This window comes from Dermacentor silvarum, chromosome 5, assembly GCF_013339745.2.
Source record: "Dermacentor silvarum isolate Dsil-2018 chromosome 5, BIME_Dsil_1.4, whole genome shotgun sequence".
NCBI lineage: Eukaryota > Metazoa > Arthropoda > Arachnida > Ixodida > Ixodidae > Dermacentor > Dermacentor silvarum.
In genome coordinates, this window is record NC_051158.1 from 131,201,325 (window position 1) to 131,229,273 (window position 27,949).

General features: G+C 44.7%; 1 long non-coding RNA gene across 2 annotated transcripts; it reads left to right on the forward strand.

Moving 5' to 3' along the window:
• The first annotated feature begins 6,290 nt into the window (after positions 1-6,290).
• Positions 6,291-19,287, forward strand: LOC119452588 (uncharacterized). Of its 2 annotated transcripts, XR_007467311.1 has the most exons (6): positions 6,291-6,619; positions 8,091-8,187; positions 10,244-10,312; positions 13,197-13,251; positions 13,541-13,610; positions 16,597-19,287. It is a non-coding gene; the product is annotated as an uncharacterized LOC119452588 (long non-coding RNA). The 2 variants fall into 2 exon arrangements; XR_005192035.2 differs by lacking the exon at positions 13,541-13,610 and having other exon boundaries at positions 6,297-6,619.
• Positions 19,288-27,949: the final 8,662 nt, after the last annotated feature.

A 27,949-nucleotide genomic window follows, 5' to 3' on the forward strand; every position in this document is an offset into this window, starting at 1 on the left:
TGCTTTATCATTAGGATAAAGCACAGTGTTCAATAAGCCTTCAGGCTTTACACAGCGGCAATACCTTTTGAACATGGATGCTGTTAGACGGCCAGTGCGTGCAGCATGCCACTGTTTGTTGTCTGCCTGGTGTACAGTTTGAAGGCGGATATGCTCACGCTGAGCATCATCTAAGCCGACTGTGATTGTAGATGATCACTTATTATGCACTGTACATGTTTGTCACACAAGTTGTCGCTATATGCTATCTTAAGCTTTGTTGTGTCAACTGCTCTCTTGGGAGGCTTGTGTTGTGCAGCGCCAAGATACCGCAACAGCTGCAGCGTTGGGGAAGAAGTGCACAGCTTCTTTTTCAGAGCAGCTACGTCGCCACATGGCACCAACTTACTGAAGGGGTCGTAATCCCTTTTTCGTTTTTGGCGAGCTGGTTGGTTGACCAAGTGTCGCTGGAATGCAATTTCTTTGAGGGGCAATCTTGGAGCTGGCTTCTTGGCTGGAATAAAATAGAAACAGCACATTAGCAATGTAACTCTATGTACTTATTTGCATTATATGTGATCAGTATTGTGCGTGGTGTCCCTGCAGAAAGGTGCCTAGTGATTTCAGTCAGTTCAACTGTCAGCATGGTGCATTATAGAAACACAACTGTTTGCCTTGTAGTGTATGGTGAAATAAATTGTTTTTTATGGCTGGAGAGCATAGGTGATTTGAAACACTCAGGTATAAAAACACACTCAATGTAGAAGAGAGTTCCAACTACAAAAGACCATGTTTGTTTGGAATAATACATTACATTGCACGTACATTCTGGAGGTACAATCCATCTGCTGGAATGTCTGTGCAAGTCGTCTTGCCAGCTGCTTTCTCTGCAACTGCTAGCAACGCCGCAGCAACATGCTCGCAGGTTTCACTCAAACTGCAAGCCAAACATTGATGAATATATATGATAATAAACGATATAGGCAAATATATGATGTCAGGTGGTAAGCATAAATACTATAATCACAAGCACACATGCCGGTGTGGTTATATCGTGTTGCATTGAATAATTGGAGTGCTTTCATTCGGAAGCCCTCTACAAATAGGTGCAATGGTGGCATGCACGAGATGTCTGTGAAGGGGGCTCATGATACCTTCCATGCGGGGATAGATACCATGGCAACACAGAAGTTGCGCTACCTCGCTGCTCTTGGAGCATGTTCTCAATGCGCTACTTGCTGCTTGTAAACTGCCCTTTGCCAGAGCCGCGAAGTTATTTCGATCTGCAAGCTTCGGGATGCCCTTAAATGTAACAGCATTTGCCGGAAAAGTGATACACTCAATATAGACGAACACAGACAGAGCGTGCGACAACGCAGTGGTGTCGCTAGTTTTGTCTTTTCGTGCTGTTCCCCCTGCCAGACAAGCCCAACTAGCTCGCCCTGGCGTCCTCGTTTCCATATTTGCTCTCCGTGCAGAACTATCTATATTCTGGAATATATCGAACACTTGGTAAGCCGCCCGCCCGCACGCAAATACGTACACGTCCGAAAAGCTGAACATCATTCTCGAAATCAGCCACTCGCACGGCAACTGGACCTCACGTTCTCATGCCGGCTACTGCTGTTTAGACAGTTTGCTTGTCACAGCAGAAGAACACAAATAGCGACAAAAAAAGCACGGCACGCAGATGAATGAATCACTTTTAAACAGAGCTTAAGATTTGGGGACGCAAGCTGCACCAAAGCTTTCAGGAAGGCAGTGCTCGCTTTGGGTTCTGTTACACGACCGGGGGTTATCGTCCCTGAAAGCTTGGGTGCGGCTAGCGTCTGTACTGTCCCGCTGTCTTGCACATTAAACCGATATAGAAGCAAAAGTGTGTGCTCACCCTGCGACACAAACCACGCAGAAACTACGTAAACTCCACTCTTCATTGAGGGAGAACACGTCGCTCGTACCACACCCATGTTGGGATCGGCAGTGTCCAAATTCAAGCGGATGTTTTTCACGTATTCTTCTTCTTTCAGTGCCCAGCCTCGATGGGCCTGACGCACGGTCGAAGTTTTCGACTGCAAGTACTGCCAGACACAGTCAGTTTGGATGCTACACTTCGACAAGTCAGATGTCTATGCAGTGTCCGCAAACGGGCACGGAACGATGCCGTCTTCAATCATTTTCTAACACATGCGATCGATGAAAAATCACAGAGAACGTAGCTGCCACATTGCCGCAAGCCCACAAGCGAAACTCTCTTTCTAACCACGTACTCTCGCACGCAGAGCGCTGAAGCTTCGTTTTTTGTACGATAGGCGGCGCTCACTATTTTGCAAACCGTCAATTGAGCTTTAAAGCTCAATTGAGCTGAAATTGATTTTTTTACCTTCCTTTGGATGTGATATACCCATAACAAAGCAACTGTTATTAGCACCAAAAATAGTATAAGATCCACTTAAAGTTCTATCTGTTTCAGTACCATTTGAAAGTAAAAAAAATATTTCACAATGTTATATTTGATAGAGGAAATACAGAACCACTTCTAGTAGTTACCGCTGGCGTTGCCAGCGGTTACTACTACATGCGCCTGTCTCATGGTCGCTTTACTGAGGTTGGTACCCGCGAGCCCTTGAATAATAATTAGTACAAAAATGTCTTCACTGTAATTATGAGTAATGTTGATGTCAAACTTCGCTAGTTGGAAACGCCATCCGGCGAGGCGACCTGTCGGCCCCTCGGGCAAGTAAGTCAGCGTGATATTCGGGAATGACATTTTATCATGCTGTGGAGATACGGGTAATTTCTTTCTCTAATCCAAAATAATTTAAGGTGCCTCTTTCTGCAGAACCAACAGTTCATCGCAAAACTTAGGGCGAGCCGCATCGTTGAGTGAAGATGTTTGTGTGCGACCTTCTTAGCATCCATAATAGACAGTCCCTGTCCATGACAACTTTTATTGTGATAGCAATTATATGGACACTTCAACCGGATTTCTGCCGTCGCCGTCGCCGTGAGGTTCCCTATAGATAAAATCTTCGCCGCGCGCCGTATGCCCGAGCGGAAGCGTGCGGGGACGCGCGCTATCACGGAGAGCGAACGCACTCAATCTCCCACGCGCAAGCAAGGAAGCGGGAAGCCAGCGCCGGAGGGAGCGGGGGGGGGGGGGGGGGGGCGCACTTCTCTTCTGCCAACAACCGCGCTCGTTCGCACCGTCGCTTATCTCCACACGGCTCTGACCTTTATGCGCCGTGCATTCGCCGCTCAGTTTCCGTTGAAGTGATAGACCGCACGTACCTTCGCCCGTTGGTGCGGCGTATGCGCTTGCTGCCAGCGTTTTGACAGTCGTTGTCTGCAGTCATTCAGTGTGATCTATTCATGTTTGTTGGTGCGCGCTCACACCACGCTTGTTCAATCAGTTAGTAATAGTCGGGCCACATTTTCCAACGCACGCTACACATGCAATGCTGCCCGAGTCGGCAGTGCAGCGCTACAGGTGTGTCCCTTCGCACGCGCTGCCCACGGGAAGCGCTTCTCATCAACACCACCGTTTCACACGCGCCTTCTCGTGGTCATCCAGTCTCTCTTCATGTCGGTCTACTTACGCCGCAGCACACCTGCTTACTTAATCAGCTCATGTTTACTACAGTTCGTATTGCTACCAAAGCCCATCACCTTACTTCGTATGACATTGCTGTGTTGCTATCGCATTCATTGCTTCGCCTTTAGGGCGAAACTGTGACATTTTTTTAATTAAACATTTTGTCTAGTAAATATTTTCTGCAGTTTATAATTTGTTGCTTATTCCGGTTTCTCACGTTCAATTTCGGCATCATTGTGGGTATTGCTAACGACTGTTTTCTTTTCCTATTAAAGTAGGCTATTTAAGCGTGAATCCGTCGTAAAGGTGGCCAAGAAATAGACATTGAGTACTGGTGGAGTTTGAGCTTCCTATTGGGTATACTACAATTTTCAAAGCGAAGCACGCTTTCGCTTTCCTGAAGGGTGTAATTTGCTGAGCGTTCCGCAAAAATCACCAGACGGTACCTGTGGGCGCAGTCTTATCAATGAAAAGCAAGAATTTAGTATTAATTTAGAATCAATAAAAACAATTATTAGCTAAGCAGAGTTTGAACTGCAAGCTGTGGTTAGTTCTTACTACATATTGCATCAGCGCAGGCGGGGTGTTGCTTCCGTCGACACAGTGAGTTTATTAGCTAAGCAGAGTTTGAAGTGCAAGCGGTGGTTAGTTCTTACTACATATTGCATCAGCGCAGGTGGGGTGTTGCTTCCGTCGACACGGTGAGTTTATCAGCTAAGCAGAGTTTGAAGTGCAAGTTGTGGTTAGTTCTTACTACATATTGCATCAGCGCAGGTGGGGTGTTGCTTCCGTCGACACGGTGAGTTTATTAGCTAAGGAGAGTTTGAAGTGCAAGTTGTGGTTAGTTCTTACTACATATTGCATCAGCGCAGGTGGGGTGTTGCTTCCGTCGACACGGTGAGTTTATTAGTTAAGCAGAGTTTGAACTGCAAGCTTCATCCATCACTAAAAGTAAATAAAAGTGCAGTCCTTGTCTTTCCGCTTTCCACGCCGATACAGTTATCATTAGTATATGGTCGGAGAACCATTGCACAGGCAGAGTCGCTAGGTACCTAGGGAAACCTTAATTGTGTTGTCATGATGGAGACATGATGGAAAACTTAATTGTGGTTCTCACGGAAAATATTACAACGAAAGGGACCCGAGCCGTAGGCTTATTACGATGAATCTGTAACCGGCGTTCTGGTAACCCTTGCAAAAAAGTTGCAGTATTGCTGCAGAAATCTTACAGACTCTGAGTCACCCGGGATGCAAAATACGTGCAGACAGGTGACAGACTTTCTGTCACTTCCTGTCACCTCCCAGCGGGCAATTGGTACACACTTTCTGCAGAAAGTCTGCAGAGCCTGTGTAGCCGCAGGATGCAGAATGTCTGCTGAAATACTGTCGAGACTGTGGTCACAGGATGCAGAAAATGAGCAGACATTTGGGAGAATCTGTGTAGCCCAACTATGGGGAACTGGAATGCATGCACGCATGCAATGAAATAGCAGACGCAATAGTATTCTTTGCACTCTTTATTCGTCTGTGATTTCTTCACGGCTGCCAGGTTCGAAACAAAGGAATGAAGTAGTGAGTAAGGTAAGCAAAGCTTAAAAATGCTCTAGTTTAGCTTCATCGTTTGTTGTACTGTGACACACAAAGTTAGTGGAAGCTAAAACACACAAGTGGAGCGCAAACTATCAGCCTAGCTTAATGAATAAGGATTTATACTCATAGCCGCTAGGTTCAGCTGGATGTTACATGCACTAAAAATGGCAGAGAAAAGATAATAACCATGAATAAGAACCGACCAGGTGACCCACTGGAATTATATGGAGGCGATATGTTATAAATTGAGTTAGGTGATGAGATAGAGACACAGATAGCTCACTCACGCAGGCTGCAGCAACAGCCGCAAGCATGCAAAATGCTTTTCCTATATTTGTCATCACTTTGCGCACTTGCTTCTGAACGGGATTTTTGTACTTTCAAAAGGCGGTGTGTAACCGCATGTGGTACAGTGCGCCGCTAAGTTGACTGGGGCATTTACTAGGCTGAAAGTATATCTCTGCTCCCCCGAGACTCTGATTCAAGCACCAGCACACTTATCCTACGTAAGCATGGTTGCATGTGAGGAGTATCTTATAAACTGCCTCTTCGCACATGAAAAATTGGGGACATGTTGCGTGCGAAGCGGGAGTCATTTACAAAGTACCACTCACATGCAACTGCGCTTACGTTGTGCACCGGTGCTGGAATCAGAAGCTCTGGGATCACAGATATGCTCCCAGCCTAGTAAATGCACAGGCAACTTCGCTGTGCAGTGCACGAGATGCGGTTGCACACCATCTTTTCAAAGCACGGAAATCCTCCTCAGAAGCAAGCGCAAAGTGACGAGAGATATGGGAATCATTTTACACAGTTGTGGCTGGTGCTGAAGCCTGCGTGAGCGAGCCGTCTGTGGCTCTACACTGTAAACACAAATTAGCCCATATGGGCGTTTTAACAGCTGACATGCCCTTTTTCCTCCCAAGCTCAAAACAGTTACGCCCACAAGATGGAGTAAAACAAGCTAGAACCTTTATTTTACCCTCGACCTCATTCAGATGAACATTAAGGGGATGTTGCGGTAGTAAAATGGGGGTTCTCAGAAAATAACTGGCGTTGGGTAGATAGGGAGTGCTGAATACGCCCATATCTAACCCGAGCCAAACAGCTAAAGAACAACTCAGCCGCCAGGTGCCGCCTGCCATGACCAACATGGCTGTCACCCCGAGCGACAATTTCAGTAGAATTTCTGCACTCAGATTCGAAATATCCCGCGCAATGTGCGTCCGCGTTGTTTTTCTGTTTGGAGTAGCCGCGCTAGCGCTGCAGGCGCTGCAGAGAATGCCGCGCCAAACCCGAAACTACGCCACCGTACCGAAACTTTCGAAACGCCGCGCCGACGGGTCTTCGGAGTGCGCGCGCTCGAAGCGACCAAGCGGCAGCCATTACCACCAGCGTCGGCGCATTGTTCTGCCGTCGTTGGTGTCTCCCGCAGTTTCGAACAGCCAAGACTCCACGGTAAGTGATTTTCAACGACCGCTGCACGTTCTGTGTATGCATATGTGTTCAGAGGCGCTGATACGAGTTATTGAAGGCCTCAGTGCAACAGTTGGCCGTCCCGAACCATTTTGCAAACTGACTTGCACGATCACCGTGTTTGTGCGAGCTTTGTCGTATTCGAAGCGAGTGCTTAGAGTGGAGCGAGAGTAGTTAGAAAACATGATTTTAGATGATGAGGAACTTTGCGATGTCTTCGAGGTCTGTTAATAGGATGGCTGTGAGCGTTCGTGATGTTTCCCCAAGCGCAAGCCACTACCAGAGAAGTTCCGTGCAGTGCGGGGTGAGCTAAGCCGGCAAGCTTCGCCGCCTAACCGCGGCCTTAAAATGTGTCAACTCGTTACTGCGACGCGCGTGTGTGCGGGTTTCGGCGCTTCTTTGTGCGCGGTATCTGCTAGCTGCTGCTTACGTGGCGCCAATCCCCACGTACGGTTGTGTGCAGTAGGTCGCTTACTAAGCGTGCACTGTGTAGATTTGCCGGTACGCTCCGGGCCGGCGTCTGTCTCTTTGCGCCCACGCCGCTGATTGTGCAGGCAGTGCGCGATTGCTGCGCCTAGCCGCGCAGCTTGGGGAGCCAGCACCCGTCGACTTTGGTCTTTAGATTACCGTTCACATTACCGGATACGCCGTCTTTCCACCCTTCGCGAGCAGAAAACGATGCGGTTGGCTTGACCAAACAATTTACGCGACAGCGTTGGCGGTGATAGATCACGGGAACGTAGCGCGGTGGCTGTGTTATTTGCTGATGCAGTGACTACGCCTCCCATGCAAGCACTATGCAATATCTATATAGTCGGCGATTGTACAATGTTATTATTCGACTGCCCGCTCTGTGCACTGGATGCCTTGACTTGTTTAATGTTTGTTTTGCTGCTGCACCATTGCGTACAGATATTCAGTTTTGATTTCTACATACCAAATTCATACAATGTCGCCCTTTCAAACTCAGGATCTTATCACACTTGACAGTGTGATCGTACTGTGCACGAGTAATATTGACTCAATTCCTGCTGCTGGTAAAAAAAAAAAGAATGGCTGGCTGATCAACCCAAATCTGACAAAAATGTGCTTTAGGTCCACCATTGTCTATTGTAAAAAGAGATACTACCTTGGTATTCAATGTCAGTGACACTCATTAATTATGCATCCTCTTGACCGAAATAATTTGTCTTGGAAGCCATTCAGTTTATGTGATCAGTAAACATTTCATGGCTTAAGCGCATAGGGGCATGAGTTGGGTAACGGCTTTTGTTGTAAAGAGTAAAGCCTGTTAAAATATAAAATTTTGGCAAGCATAGTTTACCAATAATGTAAGCTGAACAGCATACAAAACTCAGCGTAGCAGCGGAAGTAATCCCATATCAACTTGCGGCCATGCTGTTGTGGGCTCTATGTAACATTGCTGTGTCTAATTTTTCACTTGTGTTTCAAGACTGCAGCCGTTTCATTGCCAGCTGTAAGGATGAAGCAGCTTCATAGCCGGACATCAGACGCCTTCCAAGTTCCCCTTTTCAGCAACAGAGGCATAGGTAGGCTCTTACCTAATTTTTTTACCGTGTATCTTTTACCTGCAATGGCTAGTTTTGTGGCTTCAGTTAGAGGGAATGCTGTGACACCTGTTCCATGGGGCAGAAGACATATATAGGCATGTGTGTTCCAGTAAGAAAATAGAAATACTGAAGGAGCCCAACATGACGTATTTGAGGACAAATGTATCATGTAAATTACTATGTGACAAAAATAAAACCGACAAGACTTGGTGCACAGTGTGCAGATGTGTGCATCAGAATAACGACGAAAACCTTGTGCAATTAGTTTTTAAAAATATTCACTAGGTTGTTTTGTTCTCTATCGCATTATTGCAAAACTGCGCTCTCTAGTATTGCGTGTTAAAAACACAGTTCAAGTACATCATTTGCCTTCACCATCATATGCATAGAACATATGCATATAAACAGCGTGGAATTCTTAAAAAGTTGCTTTGCTTCACCGACCCTAATTTTAGGTCCTTCTCAAGTTTTCCCATCTATTTAAAAAAGTATCATGAACACTTTCCAGGGTTTACAGGCAGCTTAGGAACATTGTGCCAGATTGTGAAGAAGCCAAAGAGGTCCCAGTGTCTATAGTGGTGTCTGGTAAATGCAAGTTTCTTGATTGATGCTTTATGCTTAGTACCAATTGGATTAAGTCATGATTTTAGCAAAATGTTTGTTTTCCAGGCAAATGTCATTTGATGTGTGTCCAAAGAACCACACTTCTTAATACAGTTGCTCATTCTCTAAGTCCACTGCTTAGTATTATGAAATGCATGTACTGTGTAAGCATAGTGTTTGGCCTTCAGCTTAAGGTAGTATGGGCACGCTTGCATGCACATAAAGTAGCATTAATACAAATGTGAAAACACAAGTGGTAACACGACACAGCTATGCATAAACATTTTCACATGAGCAGATCACTCAGCGCAATCCTTAGGAAAGTAAGTAAAAATATAATAATGTGCTTATATGATAAACAGTGCTGATGTTTCAGGAGCATGGCCTTTTACCGTCATATACAATAACAGTTCGTTATTTAGGATTATAAAACTATTTGCCTTATTTCTGTCCAACTGCTCTAAATTTGAAAATTCTCGTTGATTGCATTAGAAAGTTTTTGGGAGTGTCTTCAGTCACTGCCAGAATTAAATTTGTAATTGGAGCCATTGTATGTGTGATAACAAAAAAAAAACATTTTGGAACCAGTTGACTATTATGCAGTATGCCAAGTGTGCATATTAGAACAGTAACATATATTTCCATTGTAGACATGTATAAAATGTGTATGTATACATCTTTAAGTCATAGACTGTGCAGTTTTATTCAGATGTGTGATTGTGTGGATGTAGGTTCTTCTGTATAGCATTGTTTAGCATTTTTTAGCAGTACATTAGGGTGTGACACAAAGAGAAAAATATTGTTCAAACAAAATGGTTGAAGTTTACTCTTAAGAAGCTTAAGCACGTTTGGATGATTTTACACCATGTAGTAAAACAAGAATAGGAACTGAGCTGCTCGTCACAACCATATGGCACCAACCAACAATGAAGACAAGGAAAGAAAAAAAGAACAGAAGTGAAGTGGACCAAAGGACAACTCATTGCTGATAGGAGCTGTATTCACATCTGCATGAAGCATGCAATCTTTTATCGAGTTAAAGCAACAGCTCTTCCTCCTGTTCACTTTGTTGCAAATTTCTGCGTGCGTACTAAGTATGGCCCTGGAAGCGTTAGGCAGTAACACTCATGGCCTTGGTGCTGGATGTAACACATCCTTCTAACTGTAGGTCTCATGTATTATGTGAACCTAAGTTTTCTTAAATTCATGTACCCTGCAAAAGGTGCACTTGAAACGATATGCTATATACGCCACCATTGCCATGAGTAGCACTGGCTGACAGTCCCGTGACCAGACATTGATTTACCTTGCTTAACTATTCTGCAAAACTGTTTTGCATGCAAATGTGGGGATTAGTATACATGCAAAATGCCTCACAGCATAAAATTTTTGATATGCATCTTACAATTCTTATTATTTTGTTTTAACTCAGGATGCCATTCTACCTGTGCTGCATTGTGTGGCTGACCACTCCTAGGATCTCAGCAGAATCATTACACAGGTGTGTACCTTTGTGATTCTGACTACGGGTATTTTTGTAGTTTACATTTGGTGTAATTGCACAGATGAAATGAAAAACAGATTAAAATATTAGCTGACAGGCACTGTCTCCAAACTTTAGTTACAAAGGCAAATCTTTTTTCACAGTTGTCTTTATAGCAATACAAAAGAATGTGCACATCAAAACACCAGTGTCTAACAAGCAACATCATTGTAGTGTAGAAGAAACCAAAACATCATACGAAAACTTGTACTAAATTAGGGACTGTATTAAAATGTTATGAGAAACACCATTTCTTAAGAGCGACAGTTTGTGTATTGGAGCCTTGAACTATTTCTCGGGTTACTCTGTCTCGTTTCTTGAACCCAAGGGATGTCTTTTTCTTTTGCTTAGTGATTTTACTCAGACCGCTGCATATTTTGGCACAGTCGGCGATCAATATCTGTCACCGCTACAAGTGGCAAGCCGCGCTCCCCGCGACGAATACTGTGAACAGTACTGTCATTGCGGCAAAAGTGCCTACAGCTACTTCTGTGGAAGATCATGCAAACTGAATAACCTATATAAAAGCATCAGGTGACTCCGCTAAGAGCCTTTTGTGCCTTACGCACCAGACTAGGATGCAAGATTTAGGTTATTTTGCAACCAAGACGCCTACATACAACGCTTAAAACATGAATAATGTGGCGAGTTGGGCACATTGGTACATTATTACGAGAATTTCAGCTCAATAAAACACAAGGACGACACAAAGAAACGACCAGGACAAGCGGTGAACTTGCAACAGGTTTTATTGTAGCGAATTTCACATATATATGCACTATCCAACAAAGATGTCATTATCTGCACATGCGTAGAAATACCATCTCTTTATCTGAGAGTTGTATCGATGGCACGCTAACACACCTTTCCTCTAGCCGGGCAATACGTTCTGCTTCAACAATTTCTCGAGTGAAGTGCGATTTGCTCTTCATAATGACAGACGTATTATGTATGTCAGGTGAACAATCCTTACATGTTAAACATTGATGAGCCAGGAAACCTTCTCCTTCCCATCATGCGTGTTTTTCACATAGTTTGCATGCTCCCCAACACTTATCCTAAGATTGACGCATCTCCCAGTTTTGCGAACCTACACCTTTCAGCATATTAGAGGGATTTCGTAGACTACACCTTCTGCACAATCAACAAAGGGTGGAGGGTGCCTATGCGTTGTGCCTCAGGCTTGCTCCTTTCTTACCTATGGGTCGGTCATTGTGCAGAGCTTGGACAGCCTGTTAGGTGCGGTGAATATGACTTTTACGTCGTACCGCTGGGTCACCTTTTTCAGGTTGCCTAAAAGCTTGTGTACATACGGTATCACAGCTACCTTCTGCCTGCATGGTGATACTGTATGTTCACAAGCTTTCACACAACCTGAAAAAGGTGACCCAGCGGTACAATGTAAAAGTTGTATTCACCGCACCTAACAGGCTGTCCAAGCTCTGCACAATGACCCACCCAGAGGTAAGAAAGCAGCAAGCCTGCGGCACAACACATAGGCACCCTCCACCCTTTGTTGATTGTGCAGAAGGTGTAGTCTACGAAATCCCTCTAAGATGCGGAAAGGTGTATGTTGGCCAATCTGGGAGATGTGTCAACGTTAGCTTAAGTGTTAGGGAGCATGGAAACTACGTGAAAAACGTGCATGAAGGGAAAGACTTTAAAGGTTTCCTGGCTTGTCGTTGTTTAACATGTAAGGATTGTTCACCTGACCTACATAACACGTCTGTCATTATGAAAAGCAAATCGCGCTTCACTCAAGAAATTATTGAAGCAGAACATATTTCCCAGCTAGGGGGGGGGAAAGGTGTGTTAGCATGCCATCGATACAACTCACAGATAAAGAGATGGTCTTTCTACGCATGTGCAGCTAATGACGTTTGTGTAATGAAATATATGTGAAATTGGCTACAATAAAACCTATTGTAAGTGCAGCGCTCGTCCTGGTCGTTTCTTTGTGTCGTCCTTGGGTGTTATTGCGCTGCAGGTCTTGTAATAATGTGCTGTGGGTTTTTTTCTTCTTTTTGAGTCTGTTGTTTAAAAGGTCATTTTCCTTTTCAGTGTGTTAGATAAAGTCAGTCACAGGAAGGTCGCGACTATATTTTATTTCAGCAACCCTTTATGTGACTTCACGCAATTCCTTTACACGTTGCAACCAAGCTTATTTTTTAAATGTATGCCTTTCTTTCAGCATGGAAAAAATCTTACATGAAACAAGGTGATAAGTACTGCTTATGCATTTGTACGATATTCCGACAGAAAGGTGAAAAGTAATAAATCTATGCTTTCATAAATTGTCTACCTAATCTACAAGATTTCCTAATGGGAATAAGACAAATTCATTTGTTTCCACTAGCCTATAACTGAAACAAGAAATTACAAACTTAGCTTTTAAGAGGGCCCTGAAAGGGGCCCAAGGGGGCAGTTGGTGTGCACGTCCTCTTTTCTAGCGCAGCCATCGCTGCACATGGCTGTCGATGCAGCTGAGCACATATACAGCCTGCGCACCTTGTTCTAGAGGTAATCTGCTGTGTGTGCAAAGAGTGGGCATGCTGACATGGCGTGGTATTATGTGCATTGCCTTCCTGCTTTGCGAGCACCACTATAATGTGACAAAAGCAGCGTGTGGCCATTTGGTTATCCCAATTCTGGTGTAATGACACCACAAAAAGTGAACAAAGATGTGCGCACATGACACAAGCCTCAGCTCTCACCTCAAGCTTTATAATCAAGAAACAGACAATATATAATAACAAGTGGTGATATGATGTGATGTTATCTATTAAAATTTTTCGTGCAGTGCAACTGATAGATGACTGATGCATTTGTCATTCTATTTAAGTTTCAGAAGCCACAATTGCCTGGCATGCTGTCTGGTCATGATGCGTGGCTACAATGTGAGTTTTATTGAACACAGTACTTCTGCCACATTTGTTAGTGTTTCACAATGCATGAGGGCAGGTTGTTTCACACAGATGAGTCATGCTCCCCCAATCACGCATTAATTCCGTAGTGTTTAGACGCAACCAAGGATGGAAAAAGGTCAGGACAGGAAAGAGCGTTCTTTCCTGTCCTGACTTTTTTCCGTCCTTGGTTGCGTCTAAACACTACGGAATACGATGAACCAACTAGCCCAGCAACAAGTCCTGACACGCATTAATACAGCATCCCTTCTGTCCAATGTAGGCACAACCTTTTGAGGATTCCAGACTGTACACAACACTTGTGGCCTAGTTTGCCGGATGCATATTATGCCGTAAGCCACAACCAACCTTCTTTATTTTTTACTTCTGCCTTTTTTTTGTCACAGCACAAAACCGTCCTAACAAGGGCCTGTGAAAATATGATTTGCACAACTGAATTAGGCATGACGATGGAATATAATGAATGAGATGAGCCAAGTAAAAAATGGTCGCAGTTGTTTCGTATGCTCTTGTGCTTTTTCATGGGCAAAAGCGCACTTGGTCCCTAGGGGCTAAATGCCTTTCTTTCTGTAGGAAGCTTGTGAACAGAGATTTGCTCTGATGTGAGAAAAAATACTGCAGCCAGGAAAACAATTTGGTTGTTGCGTGTGGCACGATTTGAAGGAGGTGATGCACTGTGCAACAGAGGTTGTGTACAGTTGGCCATGGCAATCTTGTTATGCCTATATTGTATTAATTTGAGATTAGGGTGTATCAGGCTTGTGCCTAAAAAATCTCATCCGCACATTGCAACATACTCTAAACAATGCTGGTTTATTCTTGTGTTCCACAAAACTCGTTATAGCCTAAAATTATGGAACTTGGACATCATAACAAGCACAATGGAATGCCGACCCAAAGAGACACAGACTGGATGGGCGCTAGTCTATATCTCTTCGTGTTCGCATTCTTTCCTGCTTGTTATGATGTCCAAGTTCCGTTATCACAAACAAGCCCAAACTTCTGCATTGAACAGAAATTATGACCAGAGGGTACATAAGATAATTAAGCTTTGGCAGATTCACAATGCAAAGGACAAATGCATCGCTCATTCTCAGTTACATTGGATGAAGAAATTGTTTTTGAATGAATGACGTCACTTCATATCACCACATGTTATGTGCGATTTCTGTTTTGTTATTAAAGCTAGAGTTGAGAGTAGGCACTTGTGTCCTGCTTGTCATCTTTGTTTACTTTCTGTGATGCCATTAAGCCAGAATAAATCCATGACATGAACTGCCAGTCCATATGGCTCTACATTGTATGCAGTATGGCTGTTGGCCTGACTTTGACAAGTGCGAAGTAGCAATAAAAACTTCAGAAAGTATAACTTTGGGCCAGTTGGTGATGCATATTAGAGTACGGTGAAGTGCAATAGATGAGACAATATGAGGTGAGACAGACGGGCGAAGCTCTACTGACAACTGTGAAAGTTTATTGGAAAATTTTGCTGCACCAGGACAATGCTCGCATGTGCCCAAGACACCTGAAACCAGCAACAAACAAAGCAGGCACAAAAAAAACAAGGAAATATGGCAAAAATTGCTAACAACATGTGCACGAACTTTTCTTCAAACGTGATAATTGGGAAGCATGTGTACGCTGGTCAACTGCGCACAGCTGGCACAAGAGACATCAAAAATGAAACAGAAGTAGAACTAGCTTAGCTGTGGCTACCTGTGAATAGCGCTTCTTTGTTTAAAGTGCCACCAAAGCCACGCTAACTCACGTATCAGATCCAGAATTGAAAATAATTTTCAATTAACACTGCTGCAAAAAGCTCGCATTCTAATTTTGTTTCTCCATGGCCTACAACTTCCACATTCTTCAACTACATATAGCAACCGCAACATTTGCAGTCCAAGGCAAGATCCAACCTCTGCTTATTTCAAACAACTGAAGTGCTGTCACAGCCTGTCGTTCAGGTACTGGCCAGTTTGTCCCAAGTAAACACGACCGCTGCTTGAAGGAATTCTGCACATGACAGAAGTAGCGCATGAGACATACCGATACTCGTGTTTCCTCGTACAGTATTTCCTTACTTGACTACCCATAACGCGTTTGCACAGTTGTGCCAACTTGTATGGTGCAGGAAACACAGGAACCACCCCATACTTCCCTGTGACTTTCATCAAGTTGTGTGAAACCTTACGCACATAAGTGTTGCCCCCTTGAAGGGGTGGATGTGTTGCTGAGGTTTCACACAACTTAAGGAAAGTAGCAGGGAAGTATGGGTGGATCTTGTGTTTTCTGTGCCATGCAAGTCGGCACAACTGTGCAAATGCGTCGCGGGTAGTCAAATTAGGAAATACTGTATGACGAAACGTGAGTGTCAGATGTCCCATGCGCTATTTCTGTCGTGTACAGGATTCATTAAACTGTGGTCATGTTTACTTGGGACAGACTGACCAGTGCCTGAGTGACAGGCTGCGACAGTACTTTAGGTGTTTGAAATAAAGAGAAATGAGGGATCTTGCCTTGCAGTGCAAAAGTGTGTTATTGTGGCTTTCGGGGCACTTTAACCAAAGAAGTGCGACTCATAGGTAGCCACAGCTCAGCTAGTTCTTCTATTTCTGTTTTCTTGTTTATTCCTCTTGGGCCAGTCGTGTGCAGTTGACAGCGTACACATTCTTCCCAATTACCATCACATTCATAAGAGAGTGTGAATGCGTTGTTAGCGATCTTTGCCATATTTCTTTCTTTTTTGTGCCTGCTCTGTTTGTTCCTGGTTTCGGGGTGTCGTGGGCGCATGTCCTGCTGCAGCGAAATTTTCCAATAAATGTTCAGCTGTCAGTTGCGCTTCTCCCGTCTGTCTCGCCTCACCTTGTCCCATCTATTGCACTTCACCATACTCGAATAGCAGTAAGAAGAGCAACCAACTCACCCAAGCAATAATCAAAGCCCACAGAATTGCCAAATTGAAGGAAAAATGTTTCAGTGTAGGACCTGTTTTGTGAACTGATAAGGAAATGGCATACTTGTTTGCAAACCAATGACAGGTGCATTTTCCATGCACATACATTATTGTGTGTAACTGCTCCCTGCTTCTTAGGTTTTTTATGGCTTTTATCAAGCATTCCAGAGTACTTGACTGTTTGTCTGTTGTAAAATTAAATCAGTTGTCATTCAGCACGGCGTGTCATTTTCTATAAGCCCTTACTTAGTCTTTTTACTTGGTGCTGGTTCCACCTAAATATGAATTTCTAAATAGACATTTTTTTGATTATAAACAGAATGCTTTTAATATGTATTTCATTACAAAAACTTTCTCAATTTTAGGAAGTCCTGCTGACCCCAAGCATGGTGTGAAATGAAGAAATGGCACTCCACATCCATAGAGAGCTTGATTTCCCCTGTTTCATGCTTACTTGTTGGCATAGCCAGTCTGTTAGCTTAATTTTTGGTTCTTCCCTATTGAATGCTCAAGAAAGGCACCAAAACTGTCATTCATTGAAAAAAAGTTGTTTGCAGACACTGCCATGCACAAAGCCCTTGACCTCATTGAATGTTTAAAAGAAAATGCAGCTTCTGTGTGCAGCAATAGGCTGAACAAGACGAGGGCAAACAGGAAGGTTGCGACATTAGTGTTCAAGAGTTGGCCAACAAAGAAGGTCACAAGCTGAAGCCAACATCTTTACAAGGGAACAAATGGATTTAGCCTGAGCCATTCCCTGTTCGACCAGCCAAGTCTCCTTGTCGAAACATGTGCTCTAGCCTGAGACGTACATATCCCGTTCTACCACTCTCGATCAACGATACACCAATACAATTAGCAACTCGTGGCAAGGTCGTAAATTCACGTGGTGTGCACCCTGTAGTGTAGTGTGCACCCTGCAAAGTAGCATGAATAGTATGGTATTTACTTGAATGAAATGCAGATTTGCTTGCCAGTTACTTTATTCCCATGCTATAATTGGAAAGCATGGTTCCTAAGAGAGAATAATGATTTGAAGTTCACACAGTTTTGCTCCTTTATGTAAGTTCACACTGTTACGGTTGCTACACTACCAGTCCTGTCTGCAACTGCATAGTAGTGTTCTGAGTACGCAGCCCAATTCAATAGAAAAGGTAGGCTTTTTCCTCAGAAAATGTGCTGCTGCCTCACAGCTTGATGCAGACAAGTATTTTATATCTGGATGGTGACTGCAATAGGATGTGCTTCTTAAATAAGAGCGATATGCTGTTTCAAGTGCAATTAAATGCAATTTCAAATGACCTCAGCTTGGGGGATCACACGATGGGAGGCCAATGTGAGAAGGAGGATTTGATATTGTTACGTTCGATATGTTACATTACATACTGTGACAATATCTTAGAACAAGGCACTTGAACATGAGAAAGCACGACTTATTTCATCTAAAGTTGCTACTGTTGGATATGATCAGGGAAGGTACTTATTCGTGACTCCATTTGCAACATGTTACAATGCTGGCTTAATATTTTGCACTGGGTAGATGGAAAAACCACTGCTTCCACAATATTCAACTAAACAAGGTAGCCATGCTAAAGTGTCCATGCAGAACACAACTCATGCACTATTAGAAAATAAATATGCAGGGTGATCGTTTCTAAGTTTTATGGAATTTTTAAAAATTGCCTGTGGCAGACAGCATAATTCTTGTCCTTGAGCTGGACTATTTGAAGAGCCGGATTACTAGCACAAGAAATCGAAACACATAATCAATTAGTTAATGAAAATTTCAGTAATTAACTTCTTAACTGATTAGTTTACAACGCATATTGCCATTAACAAATGGTAGCCAGAGAGCTTGCAAGACGTATCTACTTGAAATGGATTTCCAGGATGACACCAGTTTCGAGATATTATTTCCAAAGTGTGGGACGAAATACATGAATGTTCTAGTTACTTTTGTGCTTCAATGGAGAAGATAGCATTTTGTTAAAAATGTAAGTTGATAAACAGTGCATTTTTAGGGCAAGTTTGATGGCATGTATCTCCAAACTGGTGTCATTATGGAAATTCATTCCAAGTGGATATGCCTTGCAAACTCACCGGCTACAATTCGTAAATTGCAATATCGGCCGTAAAGTTTAATTCAAAAGATAATTAGTGGATTTTTGTTAATTAGCTGAATATGTGCTACGATTAGTCGTGAAAGTAATGTCCGCATCTCTGACAAATACAGCTAAGGACTAGAATTATGATATCTGCAACAGGTTATTTTTAAGAATTGTGTAAAACTTAAAAATGATCACCCTGTATATAGGGGACCCTGTTTGGAACTTTCACAAATCTAGTCATAAACAAAAAGACCAAGGATTAAATCCCGGCCATGGCGGCCACATTTCGATGGGAGCGAAATACAAGAACACCTGTGTACCTATATTTAAACGTACATTAAAGAATCCCAGGTGGCCCAACTTAATCCAGAGTCCCTTCCAACGACGGCGTGTCTCAGAATCATATGATGGTTTTGGCTCATAAAACACTATAAATAAATTTTTAATCTTTAGTAACCTGCTAAAAAAAGCAACGCAATCACTAAACCAAATGTTTTAGCTCGTTTGCGTGATGAGTCCCAATTTCTTAATTTAGTAATTAGGTATTTATCATCGTATGTTTTGTGCTAGTTCATGCAAAATACCACCTCTGGTCGGCCTCATTCTACAGTCCACTGTTAATTTTGGGTGGCTTAGTCATGCAAGTTCAGCATATATATAGGCTGCAATATTGTGGAATGTCTGCTCAAAGTAACAGTTCAAACAAATGGTTCTGTATTTATGGTTCAATATGGGACGAAATAAGATTTCTTAAATTATTGTTTCTTGCGTTCACTAATTTTATTGTGTTAGGACGTGTACAATAGTATTGACTGGCATGTTTACGATGTAGTTTTTTTTTAATCCAGACAGTTTTTTAATGGTACAAGGAATGCTTTTGATTTGGCAGAAAGAACATATTTTATTATATTTGTTACATTTGGTGTATAATAAATGTTGTTCTCTTTAGTGTGTGTGTCGTGTATTTTTCCTCTCAGCGAGTAGCTTCTGCTCTGGGAAGGCCCCTGCTGACCTCGGAGGCACTGCCCATTACTAGCATTTTCGCGAGGACGACTGCATGACAGCACAAGGTTTGCCAAGAGGGGCTCTGCGATCAGTGAAAGGAAAAGGAAGTCGAAGTGCAGCGATGGGTTCATTGGTCATTGGACCACGTGTGCGCGTGACTTCGTGAATTCCCAGGGCCGTCGATTGTGTCACGTGTGGCAAGCACGCGGCGAAATGTTTCGTGGCGGGACGCCGCCGCGCTTACGCAGTGGCAGACGGGATACAGCAGGCTAAAGTGTCGGACGCCGGCGATAGCTACAAGCGTCGGTAGTGCGGGCCAAACGCACGCTCGGGCGGCAGCTCCTCGGACGGCCCCGTTCCCTTGAGCCTTGGTGTCCGCGGCGTCCGACATTTTGGCCTGTGGTGATCCGTTGGGTGCTGTGTAAGCGCGTGACCCATCGCCACCAAGCATTTCGCTTCGTGGTCGCCCCACGTAAACTAAAACGCCTTTAATTGCATCCATAAATTCTCTAATTAATACCAAAAAACGCCGTAAATGCCGCCTTTATTTCATCGCAAATGCTCCCATTTGGAAATGATAAAGCTCCCATTGAGGCCTGCAACACCTCCCAGTCAAATGGGGGTAAAGTGGGCATATTACGGTACTCCCGTAGTATGCCGAAGGAATGCCCACCTAAATGGGAGTTTTATCGTACGCCCATTCTATGGGAGCAAAAACATGTACAAATGGGAATGCGCTAGAGGACAAGTGAAAAACGCCCATCTGGGTGTTTTTCTGTTTAGTGTGTACCTCATCGTCACTCAGTTTCCAACATATCGGCTCGATATGATTCAAGTGGGTCGCCTTGTTAGTTTTGATTCATTCTGATTATCTTATCTCCGCCTTTTTAGCACATATAACCTGCAGCCAGCTGATGATAGTGGCTTCGGGTATAGGTTCTTCCTTGTTCACCAAACTCAGTTGACAGTTCGCGCTTCACTTGCCATGTGTTTTTGTTTCCACCACCTTTGTGTGTCACAGTGCCTGCCCCAGCACAACGAACGATGAAGTAGTGAGTCAGAATATCTACTCGCCACTTGATTCCTTGGAAGAGGAGTCGCTCTTGGGCCCCATTTTCTGCAGCATGGAGCCTATGCTCTCTTCAATTGGAGGTCTGCGCACGTGAACTTGCTGCATATATATTCTGTAAAAGAAGGAGAGTGATTTTTAGAGACATAATTTAGGGACATATCTTGGGAAGTACAACCCTGAAACAATATCAGGATCAATGTCTTGCCGTATATTGGCAAAATACAATGGTTACGTAGCTTTAAAAATTTCCTGAATTTTGGTAAGTCAACAGAGACGACCCGGAATACAGATGAATTGGAATCCAGAGTGCCGTATTACGGAATGTTGAATTCCGGGCTTCGAGCACTTTTAAACCACCTTTTGTGGCTTTTTGTTCTGAGGTCCCTTTCTCTGTAGTATTATGGGAATCAATACCCACCGCACCACCAAAAGATGTTATACATAATTTTGACTACTTAGGGAAATATGATTAAGAACACAGAATCTGTGCAGGCACGGATGTTAGAAGTTTACAAAAAATTGTAACAATAAAGGTAACCAAAGCCCTCCTGCTTTCTTGTCGGGCAGCTCAGGAAAGTTGCCAGGTATGAATTATACCAACCAAAACCTAGAGCTCGTGTAAGTGGCAGTGACCGTTTTGTACACACCTTGGCGCAGCATGCAGATCAGACGCTTTGCCGTGTTGTCAGGTTGCAGAAGTGCCGGAGGTTCGTATGGGGTGTAGAGATGCCTCTGGCTCACCAAAATTGTGACTTTCCTAAACAATAAAAAAAATTCAGTTTTCTGTAATCTCTGTTTTAACTGCAAACTTGCGATTTAACAAGATCATGTTATATTGTGAAAAGTCTCGTACAACCAGCTCCAGGAAGCTGCAGCTGGCTGTACAAATGTCTGATTATTACATCACAGGCGGTTATTTAACATGTAAATGGCACTGCAGCAAACATGAATCCACTATCAAAAGCTTCACTCAAACGCAGATCTGTAGTAAGTGAAGTGTGAATTGTACTATGAAGAAAATTCTTTAGCACATGAAAAGCGTTAGAAAACCTAATTTCTTTATGCGGCGCAACAAAGCACTGTCCCAAAGGACGATGCGCTGAAAAAGAACAGACCCCCCGCCTTTTTTTTTCAGGAGAGAGAACAAAAAAAATTCTGTTTAAAAAGAAACATTTCTGACGAAATCTCGGCGTATTAGTAAAATCAGAAACCTTTACAAATACACGAGAACACACAGGACATCCAACACAAGAAATGCTGGCTGTCTGACGACATTCTATAAATAGAGCAATTTGTATATAAGCTAAAATTTGGCAATGCGTCAGACAAAGCAATCGGTTGCCATCTCACGCAGTCGTTAGCCGTGAAGACACCACATCGACGTACTTCTAGAAATACGTATACAATATTTCTTGCTGAGAAATTACGGACACAAACGGTAACTCTTCGTGATTGAATTTTGTGCCCATTCAGATCAATAATCCCCGGCGCTAGCGCACTTCATAGAAGAAAGCAAATAAACGATCCAACATCAACACGTTTCAGGGCAATTTTCATGAAACTGTATGCAATATCTGCACTGCAACAAAACAACGAAGATTCGGAAAGCACATCTATCATTTTTGTCGCCTTACTAGTCATCTTGCGATCAATATAAAATTGTACACTTCACGGACTACAAGAATTCGCGCAAGCGCCCGACGTACCTTTTAGGCGTACTCGGCAACCGCTCCTTCGTGTCACAGGTTCCGCAGCATCGTACAGGTACTGCGGCAAGAACCGTCGGTGTACGGCCCATTCAGCGTAAGCACTGTAGAATTGTGGATGAACTAGTAGCACGTGATAGCACGACTTTCAACAAATTCTTCCGTGCACTCTGATCCGTTGCGAGCGTAGCAAGAGTACCTGAGGCTTTTCACGAGCCGGGAACAAAGAAAGTGCGACGGGCCTAACTACGATAATCATCGGCGTAGCACACGAAGGATACTGCACGCTACATTACGCGGTCCCAGGGGTTTTGGATCATTAATACACAGAAAAAGCACCACACTTTCTGTCGGCACAGCGTACACACCAATAAACTACACATCGGCCGGCGTTAATGCAGCGCGCACGCACATGTACCGACATGCCGACAGCTGAAGACGGGAAAATAGTAGCAGCTGTAATTTTGCCGGCACTCGCGTGCTCCCGGTGGCGCCATCTGTTGGCCGGCACCAGAAGCGACCATGTTTACGGTGATCGCATGGCGGTGTGTGGCACCCTATATATATGCATGCTTAAATCTAGGCTGTGAATCGACCCATAGTACCACTGCTGTATTTAAGGCAGGTTATGTATGCATTACCTCATTTCAATTAATATTATTTAATTTCCTTAGGTTACTGCCATTGTCAGACTGTGCTTATAGTAATCAGTGGCAAAGTTTTCGTAATGTATAAATGGCAAAACTAACCGTTTTTTAATGATAAAACCTATCATGGTTCAGAATATATATATTCGTATACGTATACACACACTCGCGCGCACTGGGCGTGCACACACATTATACAGACAAGTTTGCAGGCTGTCTGCACGGAGTCTGCAGAAAATCTGCAGACTAGGTATACAGGGAGGACGAGTCCACAGGGAGGTGACTGGGGTGACTGGTTGGTGACTCGCGGGTGACTGAAAGGTCAAACCCATTTTTGTAAGGGAAGCGAATTGACACAATAATTATCTATCATATGTATGTAAGACCGATTCTAGAATTTGGCTGTGTTTTGTTTTCCGGAAGTGCAAAATATATAATAGGATATCTTGTTCTATTAGAGAGAGAAGCTCTTCGACTATGTTTAGGTCTTCCTAAATTCGTTGTTAATGTGTTTACCAGGAAGCGCGCTTACCTTCTCTTCACACAAGATTTCATATACTTACGGTTCAAACCTACTTAAGATCTTATGAACCTCCTCTACGGCGTAATTATAGTGAACCAAATTCATTTTTGAGAACACGTGACCACGGTTACATACCCCACAGGTTGTAGTTCTGCAGGAACAATTAGCACCTTTAAATGTTCGTATTAGGGAAATCATTCCGTTTGATAGGTCCACGTTGTCGTCCAAAATTGAATTTGCAGACATTTTTCCCAATAAAGAAAAATTGCTTCCCCCAACATATTTGAATGCCGTTTTGCAAGACTATTTATTTAGCCCATTTCCCAATAAATGCATTAGCGACTGATGCTTCCTGGTGTGAAGAGAAGGCAGGCGTGTGAATCTACTCACCATCGCTCGAATGGTCTTTTAGGTGCGAAGCACCTTATGCGCTCGGTCTGTCAGCGTTTCATGTCGTCGCCGTCACTTCACGGCTGTCGGCGTCTCCTGTCGTAATCACGGGGCTTCTTCGATTATTCGTTTCTGACAGTCCCGGACTGTCCGAAAGACTCCATACGCAATGCTCATTGGCTGAAAGCACCGTCTCGGGCAATCCGGGACGCGTATTTAGCTTTCCGCGGATGATTCCACACACGAGAGAGAAAAAAGATCACAGCATATCCACGGGGTGAATGATGATGAGTGGGGCGAAGCTCCGGAGGATCACTCGGGTAAACCACAGCTACGGACGAGAGATAAAGAGAGCGCGCGTCGGGAATGAGAGACAAAGAGAGCGCGCGTCGGGAACGAACGCCCTTGTGCAGCGCAGCGCCCCTAGCTACGGAAAAGAAAGAGAGCGCGCGTCGGGAACGAACGACGATACTCTTCGGTTGGTCCAAGCCTTTATACTCAGCCGAATCGTGTACGTGGCTCCGTACCTTCGGATGAGGAAGTGCGATTTAAATCATTTCGATATCATCCTTTGAACAGCATATAAGAAGGCGCTGGGACTGTCGGTCAAAACATCTACGGAGCGCTTGCTGCAGTTGGGGGTGCACAACACAACAGATGAGCTAATTGAGGCCCACCTATTAAGTCAATGTGCCAGATTGGCAGTAACGAAAACGGGGCGCAAGGTGCTGGAGGACTTGAAAATCAGCTGCCCTTACCACACGGCAGCAAGACAAGACATCCCGAAAGAGTGGAGGAGCAAGTTTGCGGCACTGCCCCTGCCGAAAAACATGCACCCTGAATATCATCAAGCAAGGAGGAGGGCGAGAGCCAAGAAGATGGACGGGATCTATCCTAAAATAAAGGGAGCCTTCTTCGTGGATGCTGCGGGTCCTGTAGGACGGGTCTCGACAATAGCGGTTGTGCATCAAGGGAAAACAGTCAGTGGACTTTCTGTTCGGCACGGGGCAATTGCAGAATTGGAAGAGGTGGCGATTGCTACGGCAGCTGCGCATCCTAATTCCGAATACATCATTACGGATTCGCAAACTGCATATAGAAATTACATGCGGGGCAGAATTGCGCCGCTAGCTTGCAGAATTCTGAAACAATCTGGGGTCTTCGCTTTGCACAAAGAGCTGATTTGGGGGCCAGGTCATCAGGGAGTAGAGGGAAATGAGCGTGCACACGCCGCCGCCCGAGCTTTCCTCCCCCGGGGTCCCTCCTCCTCCCTCCCCGTAGAACCGGAACTCCCATTGCCATTAGTAACTTAGGCAGATGTACTACAGCACTTGCGCCTATCGCGACGAAAATACCCGGGCCCTGCCAAAGGATTAGATAAATCAGAAGAATTTCTTCTACGGAGATTACAAACCATGTCATTTAGCAATCCAGTAAAGCTACATGCTATGGAGCCACAATCCATTTCAGCCGAATGTAAATTCTGTGGGCAGAAAGCAGATTTGTACCATATGGTATGGGCCTGTCAGGCTAATAGTGCCTTAGAAACCACACAACAGCCAACGTGGGAAGGATGGGAGGCAGCCCTGTTCAGCTTAACCCTCGAGGACCAGCAAGCCCTCGTGAAAAGTCCCAGGGCGGCGGCTTTAGCCAACGGAATCCCGTAATAAGGATCCGACCACCCTTCCCCTAACTCCCTTCTCCTTTTCCTGTCAATAAAATGTTTTCATCATCATCCCTTGTGCACCGCAGCGCACCTAGCTACGGACGAGAGAGAAAAACGCCGGAAGCGTGCTCCGGAAGCCGGAAGTGGAAACGGAAGCGGAACCGGAAGTTTAACCGCAAGCGGCACCGGAAGTGGAAACGGAAGCGGAAGTCGGCTTCCGGTTATACTATACGTATACATATATATGTATATATGCGTATACATACATATACGGACACACAACTCCATCTATTGAGCAATTCACAAACTAGAGGTGGCTACATACTACTACTACTACAGAGGAGGGAACGACCCACACCCTAAGGAGCTTCACCCCTAAAAGGAGGGCGAGGAGGATGGCACTTCCTCTGTGGCGGCGTCCCAACGCCGCCGGCGTTGCACCGGCGTTGGAATGGAGAACACGCTGGGCTGGTTGTGACTAGGCATAACTGTGGCTGCTGTTAAGGGATCGATGGTATTCCTAAATAAACGCATCACTTTTTTAATGATACAAATATAATATATCAGGGAGGGAGCAGTCTACCTGACTGGAGCAGTATTTTTTTATTTGAGGTGTTTCTACGCTGCGCTCCGCAACATCCCAGCGACCGCCGCTTCGCGTCGGCGCCCGGCACCGGGTCAGAACCGACCGCGCCGCCAAATATAGAGGAAAAAAAAGAAAATGGTGATACCAAGAAAGAATCCTCCTTGCCGAGGCGGGATTCGAGCCCGCGTACCCCCATCCCAAAGCGAGCGTCGTAACCACTAGGCCATACAACTTTTTTTAATACCTTCTTCGCAACAATACATACAGCCGTACAAATACAAAGCAGGTCACTTGGCGTTACACAATATTGTTACATAATTTCGCTAGACTGTGCTAATTTGAAACGCCTTCAAAGAGCCCACCACAGACACCAAAACGTCAAGCTCCTGAATCCACTCTGGTTGGTCAATCATGTGCTTTAGGGCATCCCGGGTGTACGTGAGACTTTAAATTAGGTGTTGCCTTACCGACCTTGCATCAACGCAGGCATTCCTGACATCCATGCGCGTTTTCCACACACTGTTCATACTCAAAAGCATTATCATGTCATCCGGCACTCCCTCTGCGTCTGCGCATGGCAAGAAACGAATACCGAAAGGGCTTATCGGCAGTTCTTTTTTCAGAGTTCGTTTGAAAACGTCCCACAAGAAAACGGAGTCATGGCAATCCAGGAAGATGTGCTCTATAGTTTCCGATTTCACTAGGCCATGCAGCCACTTTCTTTTTATCGTGGTATTTATTACAATGAATGAAATGTTCTATGTAGAGGAACTATATATTGACAATATAATGAGCACCGCTTCCAGAGCATGCATTCATGCAAACCATTTGATTGCGTTCGAGCGTCGTCGTCTGCGTTGAAAAAAAAGGTCATTTTTTCCCCTCATTTTTTTTTCTCTCTCGCGTGCAGAATTATCCGCGGAAAGCAAAATACGCGTACGGGACTGTCAGGAACGGATAATTGAAGAGGCCCACGGTAAGCAAGCGGCGAGCGCGTCCCGAGCGTCCCGCGTGCCGAGCGTTCCCGCGTTTGTCGTCTTCTACAGCGTTACCGCTCATCATTCTACCGTTGAATTTCACTTCTCTCGCGCGTAGTCATCGATTGAACCATACATTTCCCCCTACAGGGGCGTCTGCGTCAGGAAGCGTTTGGTGTGTTGCGACACCACGTACCCGAGCACACGAGGGTTGGAGTCTCCCGCGTGTAACCGTGCGCGGCTTGCCGTGTCCGGGGAAAAGAGGATCCTGGGGGTTGAGCCGGTGCCGGGTGTTCGGAACTTTATGGCCCCTCGGCGGAGGCAGAGAGAGAAAACATTTATTTAGACCATCGAGGTCGTTGATCTTGAGGACGAGTGAGTGGTGTCCTCATTCCAGGACTCCACTGGCCATGGCTGCTCGACGTACTCGCTGGACGAGAGCTTCTTGTCACGCCAGGGTATCGCCGGTCCGCTGTACCTCCCACCACTCAAATGACGTGTTAGGCGTCTTATAACGTTCAGGTTTGCCCCCGCACCCCCACGAGATATGAAAGAGTGTAGGGCGTGTGTCGCCGCACCAGGGGCAGATGCCGCGATATGTGTGTGGGTATATTTTGTTGTATCTGTGTAGGTTTGGGAATGTGTTTGTTTGGATAAGTCTGAGGGCTATTGCGGTGACCCCCGGACTGACCCACCCGGGGGAAATCGGTGGTCGCCTTTTCCAGTTTGCTTTCCTATCAACTTACCTTTCTGTCCTGTCATCATCTTTTTACCAATTTTTCTGTTTCTCCCAGGCAGCTTGGGTTGATCTGGTGCGGCATATTCAACCATGAGTATGAGGCATTGGGTTATAGCAGCGATGCATGGCTGGCATGTGCAAGTCATTGCTTTGTATAACTTGTAGCGTCCCCTTGTTGTTCTCGGTGAGGGGTGGCTGCCATTGCTGCCGAAGGAATTAAATCCAACATGCATAAAGCATCATTCCCTCTGTTACCCGATCGTACCGCTGTAAAGCACGTACGCACTGAAGTCACCTTG